Source organism: Sinohyriopsis cumingii, chromosome 15, assembly GCF_028554795.1.
Source record: "Sinohyriopsis cumingii isolate HCF-2022 chromosome 15, ASM2855479v2, whole genome shotgun sequence".
Lineage (NCBI taxonomy): Eukaryota > Metazoa > Mollusca > Bivalvia > Unionida > Unionidae > Sinohyriopsis > Sinohyriopsis cumingii.
The window spans coordinates 129,973,099-129,985,703 of NC_142975.1; positions in this window are offsets into that span (position 1 = coordinate 129,973,099).

Genomic DNA, 12,605 nt, shown 5'->3' on the forward strand with positions numbered 1-12,605 from the left:
CACATTGGTATTAAAGGTAACGAAAAAGCAGATCGCGCTGCTAAAATGGCCCTTTCTCAAGAACCATCTGATTTTAAAATACCATATACTGATTTTAAACCTTGTATCAGAAAGTTCTTACGTCAGAAGTGGCAGGCATCATGGAATGATGCTGTAAATAACAAACTTCATGCAATCAAACCAACTCTAGGAGAATGGACTCCTTCCTACAGAACCATTCGTAGGGAGGAGGTAGTCATTGCAAGAATCCGAATTGGTCATACTTATATCACCCACACCCACATACTAAAAGGTGAAGACCCTCCAGAGTGCGTTTCTTGCAATGAACCATTCACTGTCAAGCACTTTATTATAGAGTGCTTTGACCTACAAACTACGCGCGATCGTTATTACGTTGTGCATGATATGAAAGAACTTTTTGATAAAATAAACATCACTCGTATTATCGAGTTCTTGAAAGCCGTAAATATTTACTCTAAACTCTGACTTTTATGCTATCACCTTGTGCAGTTTTATGCAATATACATTCCGTCCCATTTTAATACCTATTCATCTTTTTTACATCTCCCGTTGATCGGGAAGCTTTATTTTGCACCGTTACCATCTTACCGTTTTTAATTTCAACCATTTGTTCTTTTATATCGCTGGTCGATGTAGAACGTTTTATAAGTTTTAAAAGATTATACAAGTAACACTTTGTTTGGCGCTAAATAGCCTAAGAGTGCTGATGCGCCGTTAAAAAAAAAACAATCAATCAATCAATCAATCATTTATATCGCTGGTCGATGTAGAACCTTTTATAAGTTTTAAAAGATTATACAAGTAACACTTTGTTTGGCGCTAAATAGCCTAAGAGTGCTGATGCGCCGTTAAAAAACAAACAATCAATCAATCAATCTCCTGCTTTTAAACGAACATGATCCTGCGGTGCTATGCCTTCAACAAACATTCTTGAAAGATACGGACAATATCACATTTAAAAACTACTCCCTGTTTAACACCTGCTCTCCAAATGTTGATAGGGCATCAGGAGGAGTTTCTGTTATTGTAAACAACAGAGCTCCTCATAGCTTCATTCATTTAAACACCAATCTACAAGCCATTGCTGTAAGCGTCACTCTACATCGAGTGATTACATTTTGCTCTATTTATTTCCCACCAAACACTAACCTAGTACCAAAGGAACTCGACAGTCTTGTTCAACAGGTTCCCGCACCCTTTGTTTTACTCGGGGATTTTAATGCCCATAACATTTTATGGGGATCAAATCATATAAGTGACAGAGGTCACAAAGTTGAAGACTTTATTTCTAGACACGATCTGTGTCTATATAATACCAAAACACCTACATATTTACACCCAAGCACGGGAACATACACAAGCATCGATTTGACAATTTGTTCTCCTTCGCTGCTTTTGGACTATGAATGGAAGGTCGCTGATGACCTTTACAGCAGCGATCACTTACCAATCTTTCTTGTAAATCTTAACTCTACAGTCGATGAAGTAATTCCACAATGGAATTTAAAGAAGGCCGACTGAGCCAAGTTTGAAACACTCTGTAAAACTAGGCTGAATGAGGATACAGTTTTCAATGTTGACGACACCATTCAGCATTTTACATCTATTTTAATAGAGATTGCAGTAGAATCCGTTCCCAAGTCCTCGCCATATTGTAAAAGAACCCAAAAACCTTGGGTCACTAAGGAATGTAAGGAAGCCATTAAAAGAACGAGTGGACTCTACCCTCTCAGATCTGCACGAGCAAGAGATGGGTGTGCCCCAGGGCAGTATTTTATCTGTGACGCTCTTTAACATTAAAATTAATAGCATCACGAAGTGTTTGACTCCTGGTGTGGATTGCTCGTTATACGCTGATGATTTTCTAATATGTTATCGGTCAAAGCACATGCATACAATTGAAAGACAACTGCAGCAAAATATAAACAAAATTCAAAATTGGGCCAATGCAAACGGTTTCAAATTCTCGAAATCAAAAACGGTATGCATGCATTTCTGTCAGTTACGAAAACATCACGATGAACCGAACCTCACACTGGATGGAACACCTATTCCAGTTGTTGAGGAAACCAAATTTTTAGGTATAATCTTTGACAGAAAACTGACCTTTATTCCACACCTAAAGAACTTAAAAGCACTTAACCTACTTAAAGTAGTAGCGCACACTGATTGGGGTGCTGATAGAAAAGTCATCCTAAATTTATACAGAAGGTTTATTCGCTCCAAACTAGACTATGGTTGCGTTGTTTATGGTTCTGCCAGAAAATCGTATCTTAAAATGCTTGATCCAATTCATCATCAGGGAATAAGACTGGCTCTGGGAGCATTTAAAACATCCCCGTGTGAAAGCATTCTATCTGAGGCGAATGAACCACCGTTATCGCATCGTAGAGAAATGCTTTCCGCACAGTATGCTCTGAAATTAAAATCAAACCCTCTGAATCCTGCTTTTTCGGCTGTTTTTCAACCCAAATACAAAACATTATACGAAAATAAACCAAACGTCATACTTTCCTTTGGCATTAGAATATCATCCAGCCTTGACACTGCAAATATAGATCTTTCTAAAATTCAGAAAACATCCATCTCCGAAACACCACCCTGGCTAATTAAACAACCAAAAGTACGTTTTACGCTACACGATGGAAAAAATCCGAAACAAACCCTTCTATCTTCCACAACTCTTACCATGAACTCCTCACCGAATTTAAAAACTACACGAGAATTTACACTGATGGATCAAAGGATGAGGAAAAGGCTGCTGCAGCCTTTGTTTGTGGAAATCACACAACGCAAGTTCGCTTAACAAATGGAGCATCAATTTTTACAGCCGAAATCAGAGCAATAGACCTTGCTCTGCAACATATAGAAAAGAACCGTATTTTAAACTTATCATCTTCTCCGACTCGCTATCAGTACTCCAGTCACTACACAATAGAAAACTGGAGAACCCATTATTGAAAAACATACTCATCAAAAATACCGAGCTGAGTGTCTCCCACAATATAATATACTGTTGGTTACCTAGCCACATTGGTATTAAAGGTAACGAAAAAGCAGATCGTGCTGCTAAAATGGCCCTTTCTCAAGAACCATCTGATTTTAAAATACCATATACTGATTTTAAACCTTGTATCAGAAAGTTCTTACGTCAGAAGTGGCAGGCATCATGGAATGATGCTGTAAATAACAAACTTCATGCAATCAAACCAACTCTAGGAGAATGGACTCCTTCCTACAGAACCATTCGTAGGGAGGAGGTAGTCATTGCAAGAATCCGAATTGGTCATACTTATATCACCCACACCCACATACTAAAAGGCGAAGACCCACCAGAGTGCGTTTCTTGCAATGAACCATTCACTGTCAAGCACTTTATGATAGAGTGCTTTGACCTACAACCTACGCGCGATCGTTATTACATTGTGCATGACATGAAAGAACTTTTTGATAATATAAACATCACTCGTATTATCGAGTTCTTGAAAGCCGTAAATATTTACTCTAAACTCTGACTTTTATGCTATCACCTTGTGCAATTTTATGCAATATATATACCGTCCCATTTTAATACCTATTCATCTTTTTTACATCTCCCGTTGATCGGGAAGCTTTATTTTGCACCGTTACCATCTTACCGTTTTTAATTTCAACCATTTGTTCTTTTATATCGCTGGTCGATATAGAACCTTTTATAAGTTTTAAAAGATTATACAAGTAACACTTTGTTTGGCGCTAAATAGCCTAAAAGTGCTGATGCGCCGTTAAAAAACAAACAATCAATCAATCAATCAATCAAAAAGTCTTTTCTTAGAGAGTGGCAGTCGTCGTAGAATAGTGCAGTGAATAGCAATATCAAACCAACCTTAGGAAACAAGGTAGTCATTGCAACCCACTCCTGCCTATTAAAAGGCGAAGACCAACCTGACTGTTTCTTGCAATGAACACTACATTGTAAAGCACGTTGTATTAGATTGCTTCCATCTACAAGCTACACGAGAACGTTACTACAATGAGGGGACTTTCTGATGCAGTGGATGTGTCATGTATTTTAAAGTTTTTGACGAAAGTTAACATTTATTCAGAATGATTATCTTGAGTTCGAAACTATTTTAAGTATTTCGTTAAAATATTTTGTTCTGTGAATCACCCTTTTTTATTTTTTATTGTTATAATTTGCAAGAATAATTTGGATCCCTCGTTGATAGGGAACCCTCATATATTTCCACTATATCTTCGTTGTGTTTTGTTTTTGTTATACCTTTATCGCTTTTATATAATAAACCTTTGTGATTAATTTTTCTCATACAACTCATTTGCGGCGATATATAACCTTACAGTAGTGGACATGTAAGAAAGATTGATGGTAGCTTCTCGTGGGTCCGTGGGTCTTTCCGGAGTTTTCTCGGGTTCTTCCTCCACCATTCATATTTCCGCCATGTATAGCCTGTCTTGTGCTGAAAAATGGCGTTAAATCCTATAACAGCAATAACAACAGTAGTGGTGCGTTGCAAAATTTGCAGTCAATGAACCAATCACTTTTCCGAGATGCTTTTTTCAAGAAGACAAAGGCCCATGTCTAAAAGTCAGTCTACCCATTCTTTCTATCTTTCTTTCAGATAATGAAACACGGTCCGATCCTTATATAATATATGTGTACCTGTTTCCCTGAATTGGTTTGCTGATACGTTTTTGTGATAAATTCCAGGCGATATTTGGATGTACAAACAAAACCCCAACAATAAAATTTGTCGGACTAAAGATGGAATTGCCTACATCAGACTGTCTTTTGCACTTTGGTTTTGGTCGCATGTTGTTAATTTTTTATTTTGTTTTTAGTGTAAACGCGATCATCGAAACGAACACATATATAAAACGTACATCGATTTTCTTTTGATTGTTCGATGCTTTGTGAATGCCATTGACATTACTGCGAAGAAAGCATTTATTATAAACGTACATTTGGACATACGTGATTGAGGTAACTAACAGGTATACTTTCCACAACATTCCCAAATAGCAAGCTTCCGTGCATTTGTCAAAATGTACATACCAATTAATTTGCCAGTCACTTTGGTTTCGTTTGCCGTATCCTAAAGATTTTTCAATCCTCTTGTTGAGCGGTAACGAAGCTGTTGAGAATATTCTACTGCGTAGTAAAAAAAAAACAATTTTTATAGGTCGTCAAACAATACTGGAATGGTAAAACTCTCTGCACGATATAAAATCATTAATACCAGTGCAGTAAAATTATCCAGAACATCGAGAAACGACCATATATAACCCCCATAAATAAAAGCGTTTTCAATTATCTAGTCGTATTTAAATATGAATAAATTTATAACGATTATAAATGTATGCTATGATTAATGTTTCAGGTAGTGATTCGATTTAAGTTTCTGACCCATTCATTTGTATCATTTCGTTCTCGTTTTCTATCCTAAATGCGATGTGTGACACGTGTTGAATATAATTAATTGGTTATATTCCAGCAATAAATTAGTCACCCCCTGCGGGTCCGGGGTTGTAGAATTGGCCCGACGTGCCTCGCTACGTGTCGTAAAAGGCGACTAAGTAGAGGCAACCTGTTTGCCGTGGGTTGCGTCCCGTGTCGGGGGAGGAAAGGATCCTGGTAGTTGAGCAGTTCCCTGCAATACACTACTTTGGCCTCTACTTCTCTTAGACGGGTGGTCGGGATGGGCCCGGTTCCGACAAATCGGCTGGTCACGCCGAGCCCTAGGAGGTCTTTATTAACTTTCTCACCTTCTTTCTCTCTCTCCTTGTATCTCTCTTGATGCCACCGTTGCCCCTATATTCTTTTCCTTTATATTTCCCTTTTCCAAGTCTTAGAAGGCTTCCTAGAAGGCGGTGGCTTAACGGGTCAATCGGGGGGTAATTTTACCGACCTTAGAAATTGGCGACTTCAGGGTCATTCAAAGGTAATTTTATCAACTGAGTATGGCATCTGTGTATCCCTGACACTTGAAAAGTGTCCCCTTGTTGGGCTCCTTGGTGGGTGGGGAGCACGGGTGCTGAATTTTTAATCTAGCCATCATGGATAATTCCAAAAAAAATCAAAATAAAAGATCGAAACCCTTATCAGAGTCTGACGATGAACCATGTAGTGTGGAGTCATTTCCACGCTTCATGGTCATACAGTCAAAAGATGCCACGAAACCGCTTGCCGCACTATCTCCATTTGTCATCGAAAAGACTATCACAGGATCGATTGGCACACCTAAAAGTGTTAAAAGGTTGAAATCGGGTTGTCGTCTTATTGAGTGTGAGCGACGAGGTCAATCAGACAATATCAGGAAAATGAAAACGTTCTTTGATATCCCAGTAACCTCATTCGCTCACACCACACTGAATACGTCCAAAGGCGTGATTCGCTGCCGTGACTTGGCTGGAGTCACCGACGCTGACATCATCGAAGGAATGAAAGATGAAGGTGTCACTGCAGTCCGACGAATACGTATTAAACGTAATAACAATCTGCAGGACACCAACACCATTGTACTCACCTTCAACAGGCCAACTGTACCCAAAGTGGTGAAAGTTGGCTTTTTGCAAGTAAAGGTAGAGATTTACATTCCCAACCCCCTTCGGTGTTATAAGTGTCAAAAATACGGCCATCACGAAGACCGCTGCTCCAAGAGCCAAATATGTGGCCGATGCGGAGACAATGCTCATCAGGAATCTGATTGTAGAGCAACTCCGCATTGTGTCAACTGCGGAAAAGAGCACCACGCAAATTCCAAGGATTGCGATACCTGGAAACAGGAGAAGGAAATTCAGAGGGTAAAATACACAAATAATATTCCCTATCCAGAAGCCAGAAAAATTGTACAGGCAAAAACAGCCCATCCTGGCCCATCCTTCTCCACTGTAGTGAAGAGCAATCCTAAAACAACGAAGGACGCTCAAACACAAACAGAAGCACCCGATTCAACACCAAATTCAAACACCCCCCATTACCAAGCACAGAAAAACACGGCATCTACTCAGACTACATTTAATAATACCCAACAACCTAAATCACCAAAGAATAAAAAATCTCACGGAAACAGGCAACAAAAGGGGTCAGATGACCCCATCAAACTTTATAACAGGTTTGGAGACATCGAGAGCATGGATGCAGAAGAATCTGCTCCATGCGCCCAAGGGAACTCCAGACCTACAAACAAAAAATTCACCCCCGTACTTCCTCCAGAGAAATAACAAAACAAATTCCGTCTGCGAAAGGTCTAACCTAGCTCCACAATCTTTAATTTAAATTTATAATGAAAAACACTATCATACAATGGAATTGTCGAGGACTTAAAGCAAATTACAATGATATTCTCCTGCTTTTAAACGAACATGATCCTGCGGTACTATGCCTTCAAGAAACCTTCTTGAAAGATACAGACAATATCACATTTAAAAACTACTCCCTGTTTAACACCTGCTCTCCAAATGTTGACAGGGCATCAGGAGGAGTTTCTGTTATTGTGAACAACAGAGCTCCTCATAGTTTCATTACTTTAAACACCAATTTACAAGCCATTGCTGTAAGCGTCACTCTACATCGAGTGATTACATTTTGCTCTATTTATTTACCACCAAACACTAACCTAGTACCAAACGAACTCGATAATCTTGTTCAACAGCTTCCCGCACCCTTTGTTTTACTCGGGGATTTTAATGCCCATAACATTTTATGGGGATCGAATCATGTAAGTGACAGAGGTCACAAAGTTGAAGACTTTATTTCTAGACACGATCTGTGTCTATATAATACCAAAACACCTACATATTTACACCCAGGCACGGGTACATACACATGCATCGATTTGACAATTTGTTCTCCATCGATACTTTTGGACTATGAATGGAAGGTCGCTGATGACCTTCACAGCAGCGATCACTTCCCAATATTTCTTGTAAATCATAACTCTACAATTGATGAAGTAATTCCACAATGGAATTTAAAGAAGGCCGACTGGGCCAAATTCGAAACACTCTGTAAAACCAGGCTGAATGAGGATACAGTTTTCAATGTTAACGACCTCATTCAGCATTTTACATCTATTTTAACCGACATTGCAGAAGAATCTATCCCCAAGTCCTCAGCAAACTGTAAAAGAACCCTAAAACCTTGGCTCACTAAGGAATGTAAGGAAGCCATACGGCAACGCCGAGAAGCCTTGAAAAAATTTAACAATCATCCCACGCCCGAGAATTTAAGTAAATATCGTATTCTCCGGGCCAAAGCTCGCCGCACAATCAAAGAAAGTAAACGAGCATCATGGATGAAATATGTTTCCTCTTTAAACTCTCGTTCCTCAATTAAGAAAGTTTGGGACACGATCCGAAAAATAAACGGAAAGAGAAAACACAATTCTTTCCGACATCTAAAAGTGAACAATAACAATCTTAGCTCAAAACGTGACATAGCAAATGTTCTTGCTGATACATTCTCTAAAAATTCGTCATCATCTAATTATTCCGAAGCCTTCCAAAAATTCACATCCAACAACTCGGAAAGCTACAACCAGCTGTTTTCACTATCAGAACTTATGGAGGCTTTAGACAAGGCCCATGATACTTCCGCTGGGCCTGACAAAATACATTACCAGTTTTTAAAACATCTTCCAGAATCATCTTTAACATCTCTTTTAAAACTCTTCAATGATTTATGGATTACTGGTAGCCTACCTAAAATATGGAAAGAAGCAACAGTAATACCAGTTCCCAAACCCGGTAAAGATAGTGAAGATCCTACCAACTATCGACCTATTGCACTCACAAGCTGCATGTGCAAAACAATGGAACGAATGATCAATTCTCGGCTTGTATGGTACCTGGAAACTAACAATTTAATATCTCCTTTCCAAAGTGGCTTTTCCCCCTGCGGGTCCGGGGTTGTAGAATTGGCCCGACGTGCCTCGCTACGTGTCGTAAAAGGCGACTAAGTAGAGGCAACCTGTTTGCCGTGGGTTGCGTCCCGTGTCGGGGGAGGAAAGGATCCTGGTAGTTGAGCAGTTCCCTGCAATACACTACTTTGGCCTCTACTTCTCTTAGACGGGTGGTCGGGATGGGCCCGGTTCCGACAAATCGGCTGGTCACGCCGAGCCCTAGGAGGTCTTTATTAACTTTCTCACCTTCTTTCTCTCTCTCCTTGTATCTCTCTTGATACCACCGTTGCCCCTATATTCTTTTCCTTTATATTTCCCTTTTCCAAGTCTTAGAAGGCTTCCTAGAAGGCGGTGGCTTAACGGGTCAATCGGGGGGTAATTTTACCGACCTTAGAAATTGGCGACTTCAGGGTCATTCAAAGGTAATTTTATCAACTGAGTATGGCATCTGTGTATCCCTGACACTTGAAAAGTGTCCCCTTGTTGGGCTCCTTGGTGGGTGGGGAGCACGGGTGCTGAATTTTTAATCTAGCCATCATGGATAATTCCAAAAAAAATCAAAATAAAAGATCGAAACCCTTATCAGAGTCTGACGATGAACCATGTGGTGTGGAGTCATTTCCACGCTTCATGGTCATACAGTCAAAAGATGCCACGAAACCGCTTGCCGCACTATCTCCATTTGTCATCGAAAAGACTATCACAGGATCGATTGGCACACCTAAAAGTGTTAAAAAGTTGAAATCGGGTTGTCTTCTTATTGAGTGTGAGCGACGAGGTCAATCAGACAATATCAGGAAAATGAAAACGTTCTTTGATATCCCAGTAACCTCATTCGCTCACACCACACTGAATACGTCCAAAGGCGTGATTCGCTGCCGTGACTTGGCTGGAGTCACCGACGCTGACATCATCGAAGGAATGAAAGGTGAAGGTGTCACTGCAGTCCGACGAATACGTATTAAACGTAATAACAATCTGCAGGACACCAACACCATTGTACTCACCTTCAACAGGCCAACTGTACCCAAAGTGGTGAAAGTTGGCTTTTTGCAAGTAAAGGTAGAGATTTACATTCCCAACCCCCTTCGGTGTTATAAGTGTCAAAAATACGGCCATCACGAAGACCGCTGCTCCAAGAGCCAAATATGTGGCCGATGCGGAGACAATGCTCATCAGGAATCTGATTGTAGAGCAACTCCGCATTGTGTCAACTGCGGAAAAGAGCACCACGCAAATTCCAAGGATTGCGATACCTGGAAACAGGAGAAGGAAATTCAGAGGGTAAAATACACAAATAATATTCCCTATCCAGAAGCCAGAAAAATTGTACAGGCAAAAACAGCCCATCCTGGCCCATCCTTCTCCACTGTAGTGAAGAGCAATCCTAAAACAACGAAGGACGCTCAAACACAAACAGAAGCATCCGATTCAACACCAAATTCAAACACCCCCCATTACCAAGCACAGAAAAACACGGCATCTACTCAGACTACATTTAATAATACCCAACAACCTAAATCACCAAAGAATAAAAAATCTCACGGAAACAGGCAACAAAAGGGGTCAGATGACCCCATCAAACTTTATAACAGGTTTGGAGACATCGAGAGCATGGATGCAGAAGAATCTGCTCCATGCGCACAAGGGAACTCCAGACCTACAAACAAAAAATTCACCCCCGTACTTCCTCCAGAGAAATAACAAAACAAATTCCGTCTGCGAAAGGTCTAACCTAGCTCCACAATCTTTAATTTAAATTTATAATGAAAAACACTATCATACAATGGAATTGTCGAGGACTTAAAGCAAATTACAATGATATTCTCCTGCTTTTAAACGAACATGATCCTGCGGTACTATGCCTTCAAGAAACATTCTTGAAAGATACAGACAATATCACATTTAAAAACTACTCCCTGTTTAACACCTGCTCTCCAAATGTTGACAGGGCATCAGGAGGAGTTTCTGTTATTGTAAACAACAGAGCTCCTCATAGCTTCATTCATTTAAACACCAATTTACAAGCCATTGCTGTAAGCGTCACTCTACATCGAGTGATTACATTTTGCTCTATTTATTTACCACCAAACACTAACCTAGTACCAAACGAACTCGACAATCTTGTTCAACAGCTTCCCGCACCCTTTGTTTTACTCGGGGATTTTAATGCCCATAACATTTTATGGGGATCAAATCATATAAGTGACAGAGGTCACAAAGTTGAAGACTTTATTTCTAGACACGATCTGTGTCTATATAATACCAAAGCACCTACATATTTACACCCAGGCACGGGTACATACACAAGCATCGATTTGACAATTTGTTCTCCTTCTCTGCTTTTGGACTATGAATGGAAGGTCGCTCATGACCTTCACAGCAGCGATCACTTCCCAATCTTTCTTGTAAATCTTAACTCTACAGGCGATGAAGTAATTCCACAATGGAATTTAAAGAAGGCCGACTGGGCCAAGTTCGAAACACTTTGTAAAACTAGGCTGAATGAGGATACAGTTTTCAATGTTGACGACACCATTCAGCATTTTACATCTATCTTAATAGAGATTGCAGAAGAATCCGTTCCCAAGTCCTCGCCACATTGTAAAAGAACCCAAAAACCTTGGGTCACTAAGGAATGTAAGGAAGCCATTAAACTACGCCGAGAAGCATTAAGGAAATTTAATAATCAACCGACGCCCGAAAACTTAAATATATATCGCATTGCCCGGGCCAAAGCTCGCCGCATAATCAAAGAAAGTAAAAGAGCATCATGGAAGAAGTATGTTTCTTCTTTAAACTCTCGTTCCTCTGTTCAAAAAGTTTGGGACACTATACGCAAAATAAATGGAAAGAGAAAGCAAAACCCTTTCCGACATCTGACACTGAACAATAACAACTTTAGTTCAAAACGTGACATTGCAAATATTCTTGCTGACAGTTTCTCGAAAAATTCCTCATCATCTAATTATTCAGAAGCCTTCCGAAAACTTAAAACTCAAAAAGAAAAGTCACGTTTAAAATTCACATCCAACAACTCGGAAAGTTATAATCAATTGTTCTCACTATCGGAGCTTAGGGAGGCTTTAGATAAGGCCCATGATACATCCGCTGGGCCTGACGAGATACATTACCAGTTTCTGAAACATCTTCCAGAATCATCATTAACATCTCTTTTGAAACTCTTCAATGATTTATGGATTACTGGTAATGTACCAAAAATCTGGAAAGAAGCAACTGTAATACCAGTCCCCAAACCCGGTAAAGATAGCGAAGACCCCAACAGCTATCGACCAATTGCACTCACAAGCTGTGTGTGCAAAACAATGGAACGAATGATCAATTCTCGGCTTGTCTGGTATTTGGAAAATAACAATTTAATATCTCCTTTCCAAAGTGGCTTTCGATATGGCCGGAGCACCAATGATCATCTGGTTAGATTAGAAACATTCATTCGCGATGCATTTATTAAGAAAGAACATTTAGTAGCGGTTTTCTTTGATTTAGAAAAGGCCTATGACACGACATGGAAGTACGGGATACTAAATGACCTGAACGATCTAGGTCTGAAAGGCCGTCTGCCCTCTTACATATCCAATTTTCTCTCCGACAGAGAATTCAAAGTACGAGTGGGCTCTACCCTCTCCGATCTGCACGAGCAAGAGATGGGTGTGCCCCAGGGCA